At 49.9% G+C, this 14,200-nt stretch overlaps 1 pseudogene; it reads left to right on the top strand.

Annotated features, from left to right (window-relative positions):
• The first annotated feature begins 170 nt into the window (after positions 1-170).
• LOC110299186 (ubiquitin-conjugating enzyme E2 variant 1-like) lies at positions 171-758 on the top strand (annotated as a pseudogene).
• Positions 759-14,200: the final 13,442 nt, after the last annotated feature.

Here is a 14,200-nt window from a genome sequence, read left to right as displayed (position 1 = left end):
CTCAGGAGGCAAAGACAGGTGAATCTCTAAGTTTGAGGCAAGCCTAGTCCACAACACTAGTTCCAAGACAGAGTTGTTAGACAAAGAAACCTTCTCTTTAAACCCTCCCCTCTCCCAAAAGTGGGGGGAGTGTGAAGAATGGGGTAGCCTTTGACTAATAGTGATGCAAAATGGCAGTCACTACAGGCTTGAAAAGTCCCTCAAATTTTCCAACAGTTGGAAGAGCTGAAAGGCTAGAAAGGAGTGGGCGATGGCATGGTTAGCTGGGGTCTAGAAGATGACAACAACATGGCACTAACAAGATGGACAGGGACGATAACTGGGCCTCCAAGAACAATTTATGAAAACTGAATATACAGCCTTAAAATAGAAGCCGGGCAGTGGTGGCGCACGCCTTTAATCCCAGCCCTTGGGAGGCAGAGGTAGGCGGATTTCTGAGTTCGAGGACAGCCTGGTCTACAAAGTGAGTTCCAGGACATCCAGGGAAACACAGAGAAACCCTGTCTCAAAAAAAAAAAAAGAAAGAAAATGGGCCAAAGCCCCAGAAGCATCTCATCTGTAAGGTTTGTAACAAGAGTCAGTATGAGCGGCATGAGGGGCTCAAAAGGATGGAAGATCCAAGAGCCACAGCAGTGCTGGCAAAGTGGGGGGATGCCCACAGCATCTGAGTAGACCTACAGGAACTTCACTGCGTGATGACATCAGAAGAGAACATGAAGCTGCCACAGCCTCCAGAAGGACAATGTTACACCAATTAGTCACCAAGGCCCCACCTCCCCTCCCTATTCAACCTAATTCTTCATTTTCCACAGTAGTGAATTTTCTAGATACATCTGTAGACCTCAAAGTACTGGGTGGGTAGCCCCACTCAGACTTTGTCCTGAGATAGTTCTGATACTATATTCTTGTCCCTTTGAAATGTTCCTTTGAAGTTGTACTATGTAACCTCTCTTGAATGTAACTGCCATCTGCCTGGTTAAACTTCTGGAATCAAGAAGGTGTGTTGAAGTCAGTTTCCTTTGGGAGTGGTAGGCACAGCTAATGCAATCGTGAACAGACATGTCACACACTGTCCTGCTGCTGGCTCATGGCCTGAGTCTGCCTTTGCCAGCTCACCCCCCTGCCACAGCTGCAAAGTGGCCCTTAGAATATTTGGGAAGGCTTCAGGTATCCATGGTACTACTGCTGAGGTTGGGGGCACTTTGGCTCATTCCTGGTTTCTTAAGTCTTAAGTGATGCCTCAGCCAAGACATCGTCCCCAGCCTTGGCCAAAGCTTCAATTGTAACCCTTGCCTCTCTCTGAAATTGGCTTCCTGTCTCCCCACTTCTATCATAGTTGCTGCTTTCCCCTCATCCTCAACTCCCTTATTGCCAACCACCACCCAGCATGTGCTGTGCCTAAAACCATGAGATGAGGTCGGAAGAACCTGGCCTTCCTCACTTAGCTCTGGGACATACTCGTTCACTTTCCACCAGCCTTGGAAGGGAGTGCCAGGTCCTTGGCCCCGCTGCCATCAGCTCATGAGCTTTGGGTTCAGGTCTCAAGGTAAACAGAGCAGTGACAGATGACTCAGACCAGCTGGTGCTCAGGATCCTTGGTTGTTATACCTAGAGAGAGGCCATGTGGAGAGTCCTAAGTGCACAAGGTTCCTAACTGGTTCCTTTTCCCATAATCTCTTTGTCTTTGCACATGGAAGAGGTTTGGACACTGCTCTCATATGAGCCTGGCCACCCATCAGGTCTGATGTTGAGCTTGACAGTTGGAACACAAGGCACGGACTCTGCGGACTCAGGTTTCAGTGTTGCTCCTCAGAGCCTCAGCAGGAATCAGGAGGAGCTCTGTGTTAGGGTTAGGGTTAGAGTTTGTAAATCGGTGGGCCTGGCCTCCTGGCTCACTGGCTCACCGCCATGCTCCCCACTCTATTCAGGACAACTAAATGTTAAAATGTGGATGCATACTGAAATAAAGGCAATTTGATGTGTTTAAAAATAAAATAAGGAACAAGATTGATGTGTAATACAACCTGGGCAAACCTTGAACACAGGGCGCCAAGTAAAATAACTGAGAGGCAAGAACTATGTTCTTAAATGAAGTTTCCAGAATAGGTCGATTGTCAAGTACAGAAAGAGGATCCATGGTTACTGAGACTTAACCACAAGCCACACAAAAGACCTTTGGGGCAGGGTCGGGGAAGGGGTGGGGGGACCAGGACTGTACTAACTTCTGTAGGATCCTGCACTGTCAGAGGGCAAACTGTGTGATGTGGTCACTGCCCTTGGTGAAACCTGGCAGTAGAGCACTGGGTCGAGGCTCTAGTGGGGAAGGGCAAAGGCAGGCAGCCCAACAGAGAAGCAGAAAAGGTATGGTACCCAGCCTTGTCTGCTCTCAGACACCAGGTAGCATTAGACCTGGTGTGCACTTGGGTGATGGAGATCTTCAGTACATCCAGATCCTGTCCTGGGAAGTGGCCATATCTCTGCCCGCCCATTAGAGGTCCGCTATCCTGTTCTACATTTCCTCCACTCCAAGAAGTTTCCAGACCAAATAAGGCTACAGCTCTTGCCAAACTCCTGGCACAGACTTAAATCCCCTGGAAGGGCCAAGCTTGTCACTTTGGCCTGGAACCTCCTGAGGCAGCTGGGTGCCCAGCAGTGCACTGAGGCCAACCCTCTGGGTAATCTACAGAGGCACACCGGTGATCCCCGACCAGCCCCGGCAACATTATGTCTTGGAACTGTGGCCACTTCAGCCCCCTACACAGTGGCTTTGCCAGAGAACAAAAGCTATGCCAGCCAGAGACTGGGGAAACTGTCCCCAGAGTCTTGACACTAGATTTTCTCTAACTTTAACAACTACCCAATGAAGTGGGTGCTATAACACCAAATTTTACTAATGAGGAAACTGGGGTCCAAGTCCAGGCAAACTTGGGGCTGCAATATAAAGACTAAAGGGCCTCACTACCAAGGAGGCAGTACCAGGGTACCCGGAGACCTCCCCAAGAGACCTCTCACTGAAGGAGGCTGAGTCCCAGTGATCCAGAGCTTATAGGATCAGCAGGTGAGACCTGCTCACAATACCTGGCTGTCTTTTTCAGTACCTGGCATGACCTGCCCAGCCACCAGGTACAACATGGACTCTAACTTAGGCCCTCGGTAGAGCATAGTATCTCAGGGAGGCATGCTGTAGAGCATGGTATCTTATGGAGGCAAATGTAGAACATGGTGACTTAGGGTTTAGGGTTAGGGTTTAGGGTTTAGGGTTAGGGTTAGGGTTAGGGTTAGGGTTAGGGTTAGGGTTAGGGTTAGGGTTAGGGTTAGGGTTAGGGTTAGGTTAGGGTTAGGGTTAGGGTTAGGGTTAGGGTTAGGGTTAGGGTTAGGGTTAGGGTTAGGGTTAGGGTTAGGGTTAGGGTTAGGGTTAGGGTTAGGGTTAGGGTTAGGGTTAGGGTTAGGGTTAGGGTTAGGGTTAGGGTTAGGGTTAGGGTTAGGGTTAGGGTTAGGGTTAGGGTTAGGGTTAGGGTTAGGGTTAGGGTTAGGGTTAGGGTTAGGGTTAGGGTTAGGGTTAGGGTTAGGGTTAGGGTTAGGGTTAGGGTTAGGGTTAGGGTTAGGGTTAGGGTTAGGGTTAGGGTTAGGGTTAGGGTTAGGGTTAGGGTTAGGGTTAGGGTTAGGGTTAGGGTTAGGGTTAGGGTTAGGGTTAGGGTTAGGGTTAGGGTTAGGGTTAGGGTTAGGGTTAGGGTTAGGGTTAGGGTTAGGGTTAGGGTTAGGGTTAGGGTTAGGGTTAGGGTTAGGGTTAGGGTTAGGGTTAGGGTTAGGGTTAGGGTTAGGGTTAGGGTTAGGGTTAGGGTTAGGGTTAGGGTTAGGGTTAGGGTTAGGGTTAGGGTTAGGGTTAGGGTTAGGGTTAGGGTTAGGGTTAGGGTTAGGGTTAGGGTTAGGGTTAGGGTTAGGGTTAGGGTTAGGGTTAGGGTTAGGGTTAGGGTTAGGGTTAGGGTTAGGGTTAGGGTTAGGGTTAGGGTTAGGGTTAGGGTTAGGGTTAGGGTTAGGGTTAGGGTTAGGGTTAGGGTTAGGGTTAGGGTTAGGGTTAGGGTTAGGGTTAGGGTTAGGGTTAGGGTTAGGGTTAGGGTTAGGGTTAGGGTTAGGGTTAGGGTTAGGGTTAGGGTTAGGGTTAGGGTTAGGGTTAGGGTTAGGGTTAGGGTTAGGGTTAGGGTTAGGGTTAGGGTTAGGGTTAGGGTTAGGGTTAGGGTTAGGGTTAGGGTTAGGGTTAGGGTTAGGGTTAGGGTTAGGGTTAGGGTTAGGGTTAGGGTTAGGGTTAGGGTTAGGGTTAGGGTTAGGGTTAGGGTTAGGGTTAGGGTTAGGGTTAGGGTTAGGGTTAGGGTTAGGGTTAGGGTTAGGGTTAGGGTTAGGGTTAGGGTTAGGGTTAGGGTTAGGGTTAGGGTTAGGGTTAGGGTTAGGGTTAGGGTTAGGGTTAGGGTTAGGGTTAGGGTTAGGGTTAGGGTTAGGGTTAGGGTTAGGGTTAGGGTTAGGGTTAGGGTTAGGGTTAGGGTTAGGGTTAGGGTTAGGGTTAGGGTTAGGGTTAGGGTTAGGGTTAGGGTTAGGGTTAGGGTTAGGGTTAGGGTTAGGGTTAGGGTTAGGGTTAGGGTTAGGGTTAGGGTTAGGGTTAGGGTTAGGGTTAGGGTTAGGGTTAGGGTTAGGGTTAGGGTTAGGGTTAGGGTTAGGGTTAGGGTTAGGGTTAGGGTTAGGGTTAGGGTTAGGGTTAGGGTTAGGGTTAGGGTTAGGGTTAGGGTTAGGGTTAGGGTTAGGGTTAGGGTTAGGGTTAGGGTTAGGGTTAGGGTTAGGGTTAGGGTTAGGGTTAGGGTTAGGGTTAGGGTTAGGGTTAGGGTTAGGGTTAGGGTTAGGGTTAGGGTTAGGGTTAGGGTTAGGGTTAGGGTTAGGGTTAGGGTTAGGGTTAGGGTTAGGGTTAGGGTTAGGGTTAGGGTTAGGGTTAGGGTTAGGGTTAGGGTTAGGGTTAGGGTTAGGGTTAGGGTTAGGGTTAGGGTTAGGGTTAGGGTTAGGGTTAGGGTTAGGGTTAGGGTTAGGGTTAGGGTTAGGGTTAGGGTTAGGGTTAGGGTTAGGGTTAGGGTTAGGGTTAGGGTTAGGGTTAGGGTTAGGGTTAGGGTTAGGGTTAGGGTTAGGGTTAGGGTTAGGGTTAGGGTTTGGGTTAGGGTTAGGGTTAGGGTTAGGGTTAGGGTTAGGGTTAGGGTTAGGGTTAGGGTTAGGTTAGGGTTAGGGTTAGGGTTAGGGTTAGGGTTAGGGTTAGGGTTAGGGTTAGGGTTAGGGGTTAGGGTTAGGGTTAGGGTTAGGGTTAGGGTTAGGGTTAGGGTTAGGGTTAGGGTTAGGGTTAGGGTTAGGGTTAGGGTTAGGGTTAGGGTTAGGGTTAGGGTTAGGGGTTAGGGTTAGGGTTAGGGTTAGGGTTATTAGGGTTAGGGTTAGGGTTAGGGTTAGGGTTAGGGTTAGGGTTAGGGTTAGGGTTAGGGTTAGGGTTAGGGTTAGGGTTAGGGTTAGGGTTAGGGTTAGGGTTAGGGTTAGGGTTAGGGTTAGGGTTAGGGTTAGGGTTAGGGTTAGGGTTAGGGTTAGGGTTAGGGTTAGGGTTAGGGTTAGGGTTAGGGTTAGGGTTAGGGTTAGGGTTAGGGTTAGGGTTAGGGTTAGGGTTAGGGTTAGGGTTAGGGTTAGGGTTAGGGTTAGGGTTAGGGTTAGGGTTAGGGTTAGGGTTAGGGTTAGGGTTAGGGTTAGGGTTAGGGTTAGGGTTAGGGTTAGGGTTAGGGTTAGGGTTAGGGTTAGGGTTAGGGTTAGGGTTAGGGTTAGGGTTAGGGTTAGGGTTAGGGTTAGGGTTAGGGTTAGGGTTAGGGTTAGGGTTAGGGTTAGGGTTAGGGTTAGGGTTAGGGTTAGGGTTAGGGTTAGGGTTAGGGTTAGGGTTAGGGTTAGGGTTAGGGTTAGGGTTAGGGTTAGGGTTAGGGTTAGGGTTAGGGTTAGGGTTAGGGTTAGGGTTAGGGTTAGGGTTAGGGTTAGGGTTAGGGTTAGGGTTAGGGTTAGGGTTAGGGTTAGGTTAGGGTTAGGGTTAGGGTTAGGGTTAGGGTTAGGGTTAGGGTTAGGGTTAGGGTTAGGGTTAGGGTTAGGGTTAGGGTTAGGGTTAGGGTTAGGGTTAGGGTTAGGGTTAGGGTTAGGGTTAGGGTTAGGGTTAGGGTTAGGGTTAGGGTTAGGGTTAGGGTTAGGGTTAGGGTTAGGGTTAGGGTTAGGGTTAGGGTTAGGGTTAGGGTTAGGGTTAGGGTTAGGGTTAGGGTTAGGGTTAGGGTTAGGGTTAGGGTTAGGGTTAGGGTTAGGGTTAGGGTTAGGGTTAGGGTTAGGGTTAGGGTTAGGGTTAGGGTTAGGGTTAGGGTTAGGGTTAGGGTTAGGGTTAGGGTTAGGGTTAGGGTTAGGGTTAGGGTTAGGGTTAGGGTTAGGGTTAGGGTTAGGGTTAGGGTTAGGGTTAGGGTTAGGGTTAGGGTTAGGGTTAGGGTTAGGGTTAGGGTTAGGGTTAGGGTTAGGGTTAGGGTTAGGGTTAGGGTTAGGGTTAGGGTTAGGGTTAGGGTTAGGGTTAGGGTTAGGGTTAGGGTTAGGGTTAGGGTTAGGGTTAGGGTTAGGGTTAGGGTTAGGGTTAGGGTTAGGGTTAGGGTTAGGGTTAGGGTTAGGGTTAGGGTTAGGGTTAGGGTTAGGGTTAGGGTTAGGGTTAGGGTTAGGGTTAGGGTTAGGGTTAGGGTTAGGGTTAGGGTTAGGGTTAGGGTTAGGGTTAGGGTTAGGGTTAGGGTTAGGGTTAGGGTTAGGGTTAGGGTTAGGGTTAGGGTTAGGGTTAGGGTTAGGGTTAGGGTTAGGGTTAGGGTTAGGGTTAGGGTTAGGGTTAGGGTTAGGGTTAGGGTTAGGGTTAGGGTTAGGGTTAGGGTTAGGGTTAGGGTTAGGGTTAGGGTTAGGGTTAGGGTTAGGGTTAGGGTTAGGGTTAGGGTTAGGGTTAGGGTTAGGGTTAGGGTTAGGGTTAGGGTTAGGGTTAGGGTTAGGGTTAGGGTTAGGGTTAGGGTTAGGGTTAGGGTTAGGGTTAGGGTTAGGGTTAGGGTTAGGGTTAGGGTTAGGGTTAGGGTTAGGGTTAGGGTTAGGGTTAGGGTTAGGGTTAGGGTTAGGGTTAGGGTTAGGGTTAGGGTTAGGGTTAGGGTTAGGGTTAGGGTTAGGGTTAGGGTTAGGGTTAGGGTTAGGGTTAGGGTTAGGGTTAGGGTTAGGGTTAGGGTTAGGGTTAGGGTTAGGGTTAGGGTTAGGGTTAGGGTTAGGGTTAGGGTTAGGGTTAGGGTTAGGGTTAGGGTTAGGGTTAGGGTTAGGGTTAGGGTTAGGGTTAGGGTTAGGGTTAGGGTTAGGGTTAGGGTTAGGGTTAGGGTTAGGGTTAGGGTTAGGGTTAGGGTTAGGGTTAGGGTTAGGGTTAGGGTTAGGGTTAGGGTTAGGGTTAGGGTTAGGGTTAGGGTTAGGGTTAGGGTTAGGGTTAGGGTTAGGGTTAGGGTTAGGGTTAGGGTTAGGGTTAGGGTTAGGGTTAGGGTTAGGGTTAGGGTTAGGGTTAGGGTTAGGGTTAGGGTTAGGGTTAGGGTTAGGGTTAGGGTTAGGGTTAGGGTTAGGGTTAGGGTTAGGGTTAGGGTTAGGGTTAGGGTTAGGGTTAGGGTTAGGGTTAGGGTTAGGGTTAGGGTTAGGGTTAGGGTTAGGGTTAGGGTTAGGGTTAGGGTTAGGGTTAGGGTTAGGGTTAGGGTTAGGGTTAGGGTTAGGGTTAGGGTTAGGGTTAGGGTTAGGGTTAGGGTTAGGGTTAGGGTTAGGGTTAGGGTTAGGGTTAGGGTTAGGGTTAGGGTTAGGGTTAGGGTTAGGGTTAGGGTTAGGGTTAGGGTTAGGGTTAGGGTTAGGGTTAGGGTTAGGGTTAGGGTTAGGGTTAGGGTTAGGGTTAGGGTTAGGGTTAGGGTTAGGGTTAGGGTTAGGGTTAGGGTTAGGGTTAGGGTTAGGGTTAGGGTTAGGGTTAGGGTTAGGGTTAGGGTTAGGGTTAGGGTTAGGGTTAGGGTTAGGGTTAGGGTTAGGGTTAGGGTTAGGGTTAGGGTTAGGGTTAGGGTTAGGGTTAGGGTTAGGGTTAGGGTTAGGGTTAGGGTTAGGGTTAGGGTTAGGGTTAGGGTTAGGGTTAGGGTTAGGGTTAGGGTTAGGGTTAGGGTTAGGGTTAGGGTTAGGGTTAGGGTTAGGGTTAGGGTTAGGGTTAGGGTTAGGGTTAGGGTTAGGGTTAGGGTTAGGGTTAGGGTTAGGGTTAGGGTTAGGGTTAGGGTTAGGGTTAGGGTTAGGGTTAGGGTTAGGGTTAGGGTTAGGGTTAGGGTTAGGGTTAGGGTTAGGGTTAGGGTTAGGGTTAGGGTTAGGGTTAGGGTTAGGGTTAGGGTTAGGGTTAGGGTTAGGGTTAGGGTTAGGGTTAGGGTTAGGGTTAGGGTTAGGGTTAGGGTTAGGGTTAGGGTTAGGGTTAGGGTTAGGGTTAGGGTTAGGGTTAGGGTTAGGGTTAGGGTTAGGGTTAGGGTTAGGGTTAGGGTTAGGGTTAGGGTTAGGGTTAGGGTTAGGGTTAGGGTTAGGGTTAGGGTTAGGGTTAGGGTTAGGGTTAGGGTTAGGGTTAGGGTTAGGGTTAGGGTTAGGGTTAGGGTTAGGGTTAGGGTTAGGGTTAGGGTTAGGGTTAGGGTTAGGGTTAGGGTTAGGGTTAGGGTTAGGGTTAGGGTTAGGGTTAGGGTTAGGGTTAGGGTTAGGGTTAGGGTTAGGGTTAGGGTTAGGGTTAGGGTTAGGGTTAGGGTTAGGGTTAGGGTTAGGGTTAGGGTTAGGGTTAGGGTTAGGGTTAGGGTTAGGGTTAGGGTTAGGGTTAGGGTTAGGGTTAGGGTTAGGGTTAGGGTTAGGGTTAGGGTTAGGGTTAGGGTTAGGGTTAGGGTTAGGGTTAGGGTTAGGGTTAGGGTTAGGGTTAGGGTTAGGGTTAGGGTTAGGGTTAGGGTTAGGGTTAGGGTTAGGGTTAGGGTTAGGGTTAGGGTTAGGGTTAGGGTTAGGGTTAGGGTTAGGGTTAGGGTTAGGGTTAGGGTTAGGGTTAGGGTTAGGGTTAGGGTTAGGGTTAGGGTTAGGGTTAGGGTTAGGGTTGGTTAGGGTTAGGGTTAGGGTTAGGGTTAGGGTTTGGGTGGGTTAGGGTTAGGGTTAGGGTTAGGGTTAGGGTTAGGGTTAGGGTTAGGGTTAGGGTTAGGGTTAGGGTTAGGGTTAGGGTTAGGGTTAGGGTTAGGGTTAGGGTTAGGGTTAGGGTTAGGGTTAGGGTTAGGGTTAGGGTTAGGGTTAGGGTTAGGGTTAGGGTTAGGGTTAGGGTTAGGGTTAGGGTTAGGGTTAGGGTTAGGGTTAGGGTTAGGGTTAGGGTTAGGGTTAGGGTTAGGGTTAGGGTTAGGGTTAGGGTTAGGGTTAGGGTTAGGGTTAGGGTTAGGGTTAGGGTTAGGGTTAGGGTTAGGGTTAGGGTTAGGGTTAGGGTTAGGGTTAGGGTTAGGGTTAGGGTTAGGGTTAGGGTTAGGGTTAGGGTTAGGGTTAGGGTTAGGGTTAGGGTTAGGGTTAGGGTTAGGGTTAGGGTTAGGGTTAGGGTTAGGGTTAGGGTTAGGGTTAGGGTTAGGGTTAGGGTTAGGGTTAGGGTTAGGGTTAGGGTTAGGGTTAGGGTTAGGGTTAGGGGTTAGGGTTAGGGTTAGGGTTAGGGTTAGGGTTAGGGTTAGGGTTAGGGTTAGGGTTAGGGTTAGGGTTAGGGTTAGGGTTAGGGTTAGGGTTAGGGTTAGGGTTAGGGTTAGGGTTAGGGTTAGGGTTAGGGTTAGGGTTAGGGTTAGGGTTAGGGTTAGGGTTAGGGTTAGGGTTAGGGTTAGGGTTAGGGTTAGGGTTAGGGTTAGGGTTAGGGTTAGGGTTAGGGTTAGGGTTAGGGTTAGGGTTAGGGTTAGGGTTAGGGTTAGGGTTAGGGTTAGGGTTAGGGTTAGGGTTAGGGTTAGGGTTAGGGTTAGGGTTAGGGTTAGGGTTAGGGTTAGGGTTAGGGTTAGGGTTAGGGTTAGGGTTAGGGTTAGGGTTAGGGTTAGGGTTAGGGTTAGGGTTAGGGTTAGGGTTAGGGTTAGGGTTAGGGTTAGGGTTAGGGTTAGGGTTAGGGTTAGGGTTAGGGTTAGGGTTAGGGTTAGGGTTAGGGTTAGGGTTAGGGTTAGGGTTAGGGTTAGGGTTAGGGTTAGGGTTAGGGTTAGGGTTAGGGTTAGGGTTAGGGTTAGGGTTAGGGTTAGGGTTAGGGTTAGGGTTAGGGTTAGGGTTAGGGTTAGGGTTAGGGTTAGGGTTAGGGTTAGGGTTAGGGTTAGGGTTAGGGTTAGGGTTAGGGTTAGGGTTAGGGTTAGGGTTAGGGTTAGGGTTAGGGTTAGGGTTAGGGTTAGGGTTAGGGTTAGGGTTAGGGTTAGGGTTAGGGTTAGGGTTAGGGTTAGGGTTAGGGTTAGGGTTAGGGTTAGGGTTAGGGTTAGGGTTAGGGTTAGGGTTAGGGTTAGGGTTAGGGTTAGGGTTAGGGTTAGGGTTAGGGTTAGGGTTAGGGTTAGGGTTAGGGTTAGGGTTAGGGTTAGGGTTAGGGTTAGGGTTAGGGTTAGGGTTAGGGTTAGGGTTAGGGTTAGGGTTAGGGTTAGGGTTAGGGTTAGGGTTAGGGTTAGGGTTAGGGTTAGGGTTAGGGTTAGGGTTAGGGTTAGGGTTAGGGTTAGGGTTAGGGTTAGGGTTAGGGTTAGGGTTAGGGTTAGGGTTAGGGTTAGGGTTAGGGTTAGGGTTAGGGTTAGGGTTAGGGTTAGGGTTAGGGTTAGGGTTAGGGTTAGGGTTAGGGTTAGGGTTAGGGTTAGGGTTAGGGTTAGGGTTAGGGTTAGGGTTAGGGTTAGGGTTAGGGTTAGGGTTAGGGTTAGGGTTAGGGTTAGGGTTAGGGTTAGGGTTAGGGTTAGGGTTAGGGTTAGGGTTAGGGTTAGGGTTAGGGTTAGGGTTAGGGTTAGGGTTAGGGTTAGGGTTAGGGTTAGGGTTAGGGTTAGGGTTAGGGTTAGGGTTAGGGTTAGGGTTAGGGTTAGGGTTAGGGTTAGGGTTAGGGTTAGGGTTAGGGTTAGGGTTAGGGTTAGGGTTAGGGTTAGGGTTAGGGTTAGGGTTAGGGTTAGGGTTAGGGTTAGGGTTAGGGTTAGGGTTAGGGTTAGGGTTAGGGTTAGGGTTAGGGTTAGGGTTAGGGTTAGGGTTAGGGTTAGGGTTAGGGTTAGGGTTAGGGTTAGGGTTAGGGTTAGGGTTAGGGTTAGGGTTAGGGTTAGGGTTAGGGTTAGGGTTAGGGTTAGGGTTAGGGTTAGGGTTAGGGTTAGGGTTAGGGTTAGGGTTAGGGTTAGGGTTAGGGTTAGGGTTAGGGTTAGGGTTAGGGTTAGGGTTAGGGTTAGGGTTAGGGTTAGGGTTAGGGTTAGGGTTAGGGTTAGGGTTAGGGTTAGGGTTAGGGTTAGGGTTAGGGTTAGGGTTAGGGTTAGGGTTAGGGTTAGGGTTAGGGTTAGGGTTAGGGTTAGGGTTAGGGTTAGGGTTAGGGTTAGGGTTAGGGTTAGGGTTAGGGTTAGGGTTAGGGTTAGGGTTAGGGTTAGGGTTAGGGTTAGGGTTAGGGTTAGGGTTAGGGTTAGGGTTAGGGTTAGGGTTAGGGTTAGGGTTAGGGTTAGGGTTAGGGTTAGGGTTAGGGTTAGGGTTAGGGTTAGGGTTAGGGTTAGGGTTAGGGTTAGGGTTAGGGTTAGGGTTAGGGTTAGGGTTAGGGTTAGGGTTAGGGTTAGGGTTAGGGTTAGGGTTAGGGTTAGGGTTAGGGTTAGGGTTAGGGTTAGGGTTAGGGTTAGGGTTAGGGTTAGGGTTAGGGTTAGGGTTAGGGTTAGGGTTAGGGTTAGGGTTAGGGTTAGGGTTAGGGTTAGGGTTAGGGTTAGGGTTAGGGTTAGGGTTAGGGTTAGGGTTAGGGTTAGGGTTAGGGTTAGGGTTAGGGTTAGGGTTAGGGTTAGGGTTAGGGTTAGGGTTAGGGTTAGGGTTAGGGTTAGGGTTAGGGTTAGGGTTAGGGTTAGGGTTAGGGTTAGGGTTAGGGTTAGGGTTAGGGTTAGGGTTAGGGTTAGGGTTAGGGTTAGGGTTAGGGTTAGGGTTAGGGTTAGGGTTAGGGTTAGGGTTAGGGTTAGGGTTAGGGTTAGGGTTAGGGTTAGGGTTAGGGTTAGGGTTAGGGTTAGGGTTAGGGTTAGGGTTAGGGTTAGGGTTAGGGTTAGGGTTAGGGTTAGGGTTAGGGTTAGGGTTAGGGTTAGGGTTAGGGTTAGGGTTAGGGTTAGGGTTAGGGTTAGGGTTAGGGTTAGGGTTAGGGTTAGGGTTAGGGTTAGGGTTAGGGTTAGGGTTAGGGTTAGGGTTAGGGTTAGGGTTAGGGTTAGGGTTAGGGTTAGGGTTAGGGTTAGGGTTAGGGTTAGGGTTAGGGTTAGGGTTAGGGTTAGGGTTAGGGTTAGGGTTAGGGTTAGGGTTAGGGTTAGGGTTAGGGTTAGGGTTAGGGTTAGGGTTAGGGTTAGGGTTAGGGTTAGGGTTAGGGTTAGGGTTAGGGTTAGGGTTAGGGTTAGGGTTAGGGTTAGGGTTAGGGTTAGGGTTAGGGTTAGGGTTAGGGTTAGGGTTAGGGTTAGGGTTAGGGTTAGGGTTAGGGTTAGGGTTAGGGTTAGGGTTAGGGTTAGGGTTAGGGTTAGGGTTAGGGTTAGGGTTAGGGTTAGGGTTAGGGTTAGGGTTAGGGTTAGGGTTAGGGTTAGGGTTAGGGTTAGGGTTAGGGTTAGGGTTAGGGTTAGGGTTAGGGTTAGGGTTAGGGTTAGGGTTAGGGTTAGGGTTAGGGTTAGGGTTAGGGTTAGGGTTAGGGTTAGGGTTAGGGTTAGGGTTAGGGTTAGGGTTAGGGTTAGGGTTAGGGTTAGGGTTAGGGTTAGGGTTAGGGTTAGGGTTAGGGTTAGGGTTAGGGTTAGGGTTAGGGTTAGGGTTAGGGTTAGGGTTAGGGTTAGGGTTAGGGTTAGGGTTAGGGTTAGGGTTAGGGTTAGGGTTAGGGTTAGGGTTAGGGTTAGGGTTAGGGTTAGGGTTAGGGTTAGGGTTAGGGTTAGGGTTAGGGTTAGGGTTAGGGTTAGGGTTAGGGTTAGGGTTAGGGTTAGGGTTAGGGTTAGGGTTAGGGTTAGGGTTAGGGTTAGGGTTAGGGTTAGGGTTAGGGTTAGGGTTAGGGTTAGGGTTAGGGTTAGGGTTAGGGTTAGGGTTAGGGTTAGGGTTAGGGTTAGGGTTAGGGTTAGGGTTAGGGTTAGGGTTAGGGTTAGGGTTAGGGTTAGGGTTAGGGTTAGGGTTAGGGTTAGGGTTAGGGTTAGGGTTAGGGTTAGGGTTAGGGTTAGGGTTAGGGTTAGGGTTAGGGTTAGGGTTAGGGTTAGGGTTAGGGTTAGGGTTAGGGTTAGGGTTAGGGTTAGGGTTAGGGTTAGGGTTAGGGTTAGGGTTAGGGTTAGGGTTAGGGTTAGGGTTAGGGTTAGGGTTAGGGTTAGGGTTAGGGTTAGGGTTAGGGTTAGGGTTAGGGTTAGGGTTAGGGTTAGGGTTAGGGTTAGGGTTAGGGTTAGGGTTAGGGTTAGGGTTAGGGTTAGGGTTAGGGTTAGGGTTAGGGTTAGGGTTAGGGTTAGGGTTAGGGTTAGGGTTAGGGTTAGGGTTAGGGTTAGGGTTAGGGTTAGGGTTAGGGTTAGGGTTAGGGTTAGGGTTAGGGTTAGGGTTAGGGTTAGGGTTAGGGTTAGGGTTAGGGTTAGGGTTAGGGTTAGGGTTAGGGTTAGGGTTAGGGTTAGGGTTAGGGTTAGGGTTAGGGTTAGGGTTAGGGTTAGGGTTAGGGTTAGGGTTAGGGTTAGGGTTAGGGTTAGGGTTAGGGTTAGGGTTAGGGTTAGGGTTAGGGTTAGGGTTAGGGTTAGGGTTAGGGTTAGGGTTAGGGTTAGGGTTAGGGTTAGGGTTAGGGTTAGGGTTAGGGTTAGGGTTAGGGTTAGGGTTAGGGTTAGGGTTAGGGTTAGGGTTAGGGTTAGGGTTAGGGTTAGGGTTAGGGTTAGGGGGTTAGGGTTAGGGTTAGGGTTAGGGTTAGGGTTAGGGTTAGGGTTAGGGTTAGGGTTAGGGTTAGGGTTAGGGT

Source organism: Mus caroli, unplaced genomic scaffold, assembly GCF_978045245.1.
Source record: "Mus caroli unplaced genomic scaffold, Mus_caroli_1 scaffold_8, whole genome shotgun sequence".
Classification (NCBI taxonomy): Eukaryota; Metazoa; Chordata; class Mammalia; order Rodentia; family Muridae; genus Mus; species Mus caroli.
This window is presented reverse-complemented; position numbering and strand designations above follow the sequence as displayed.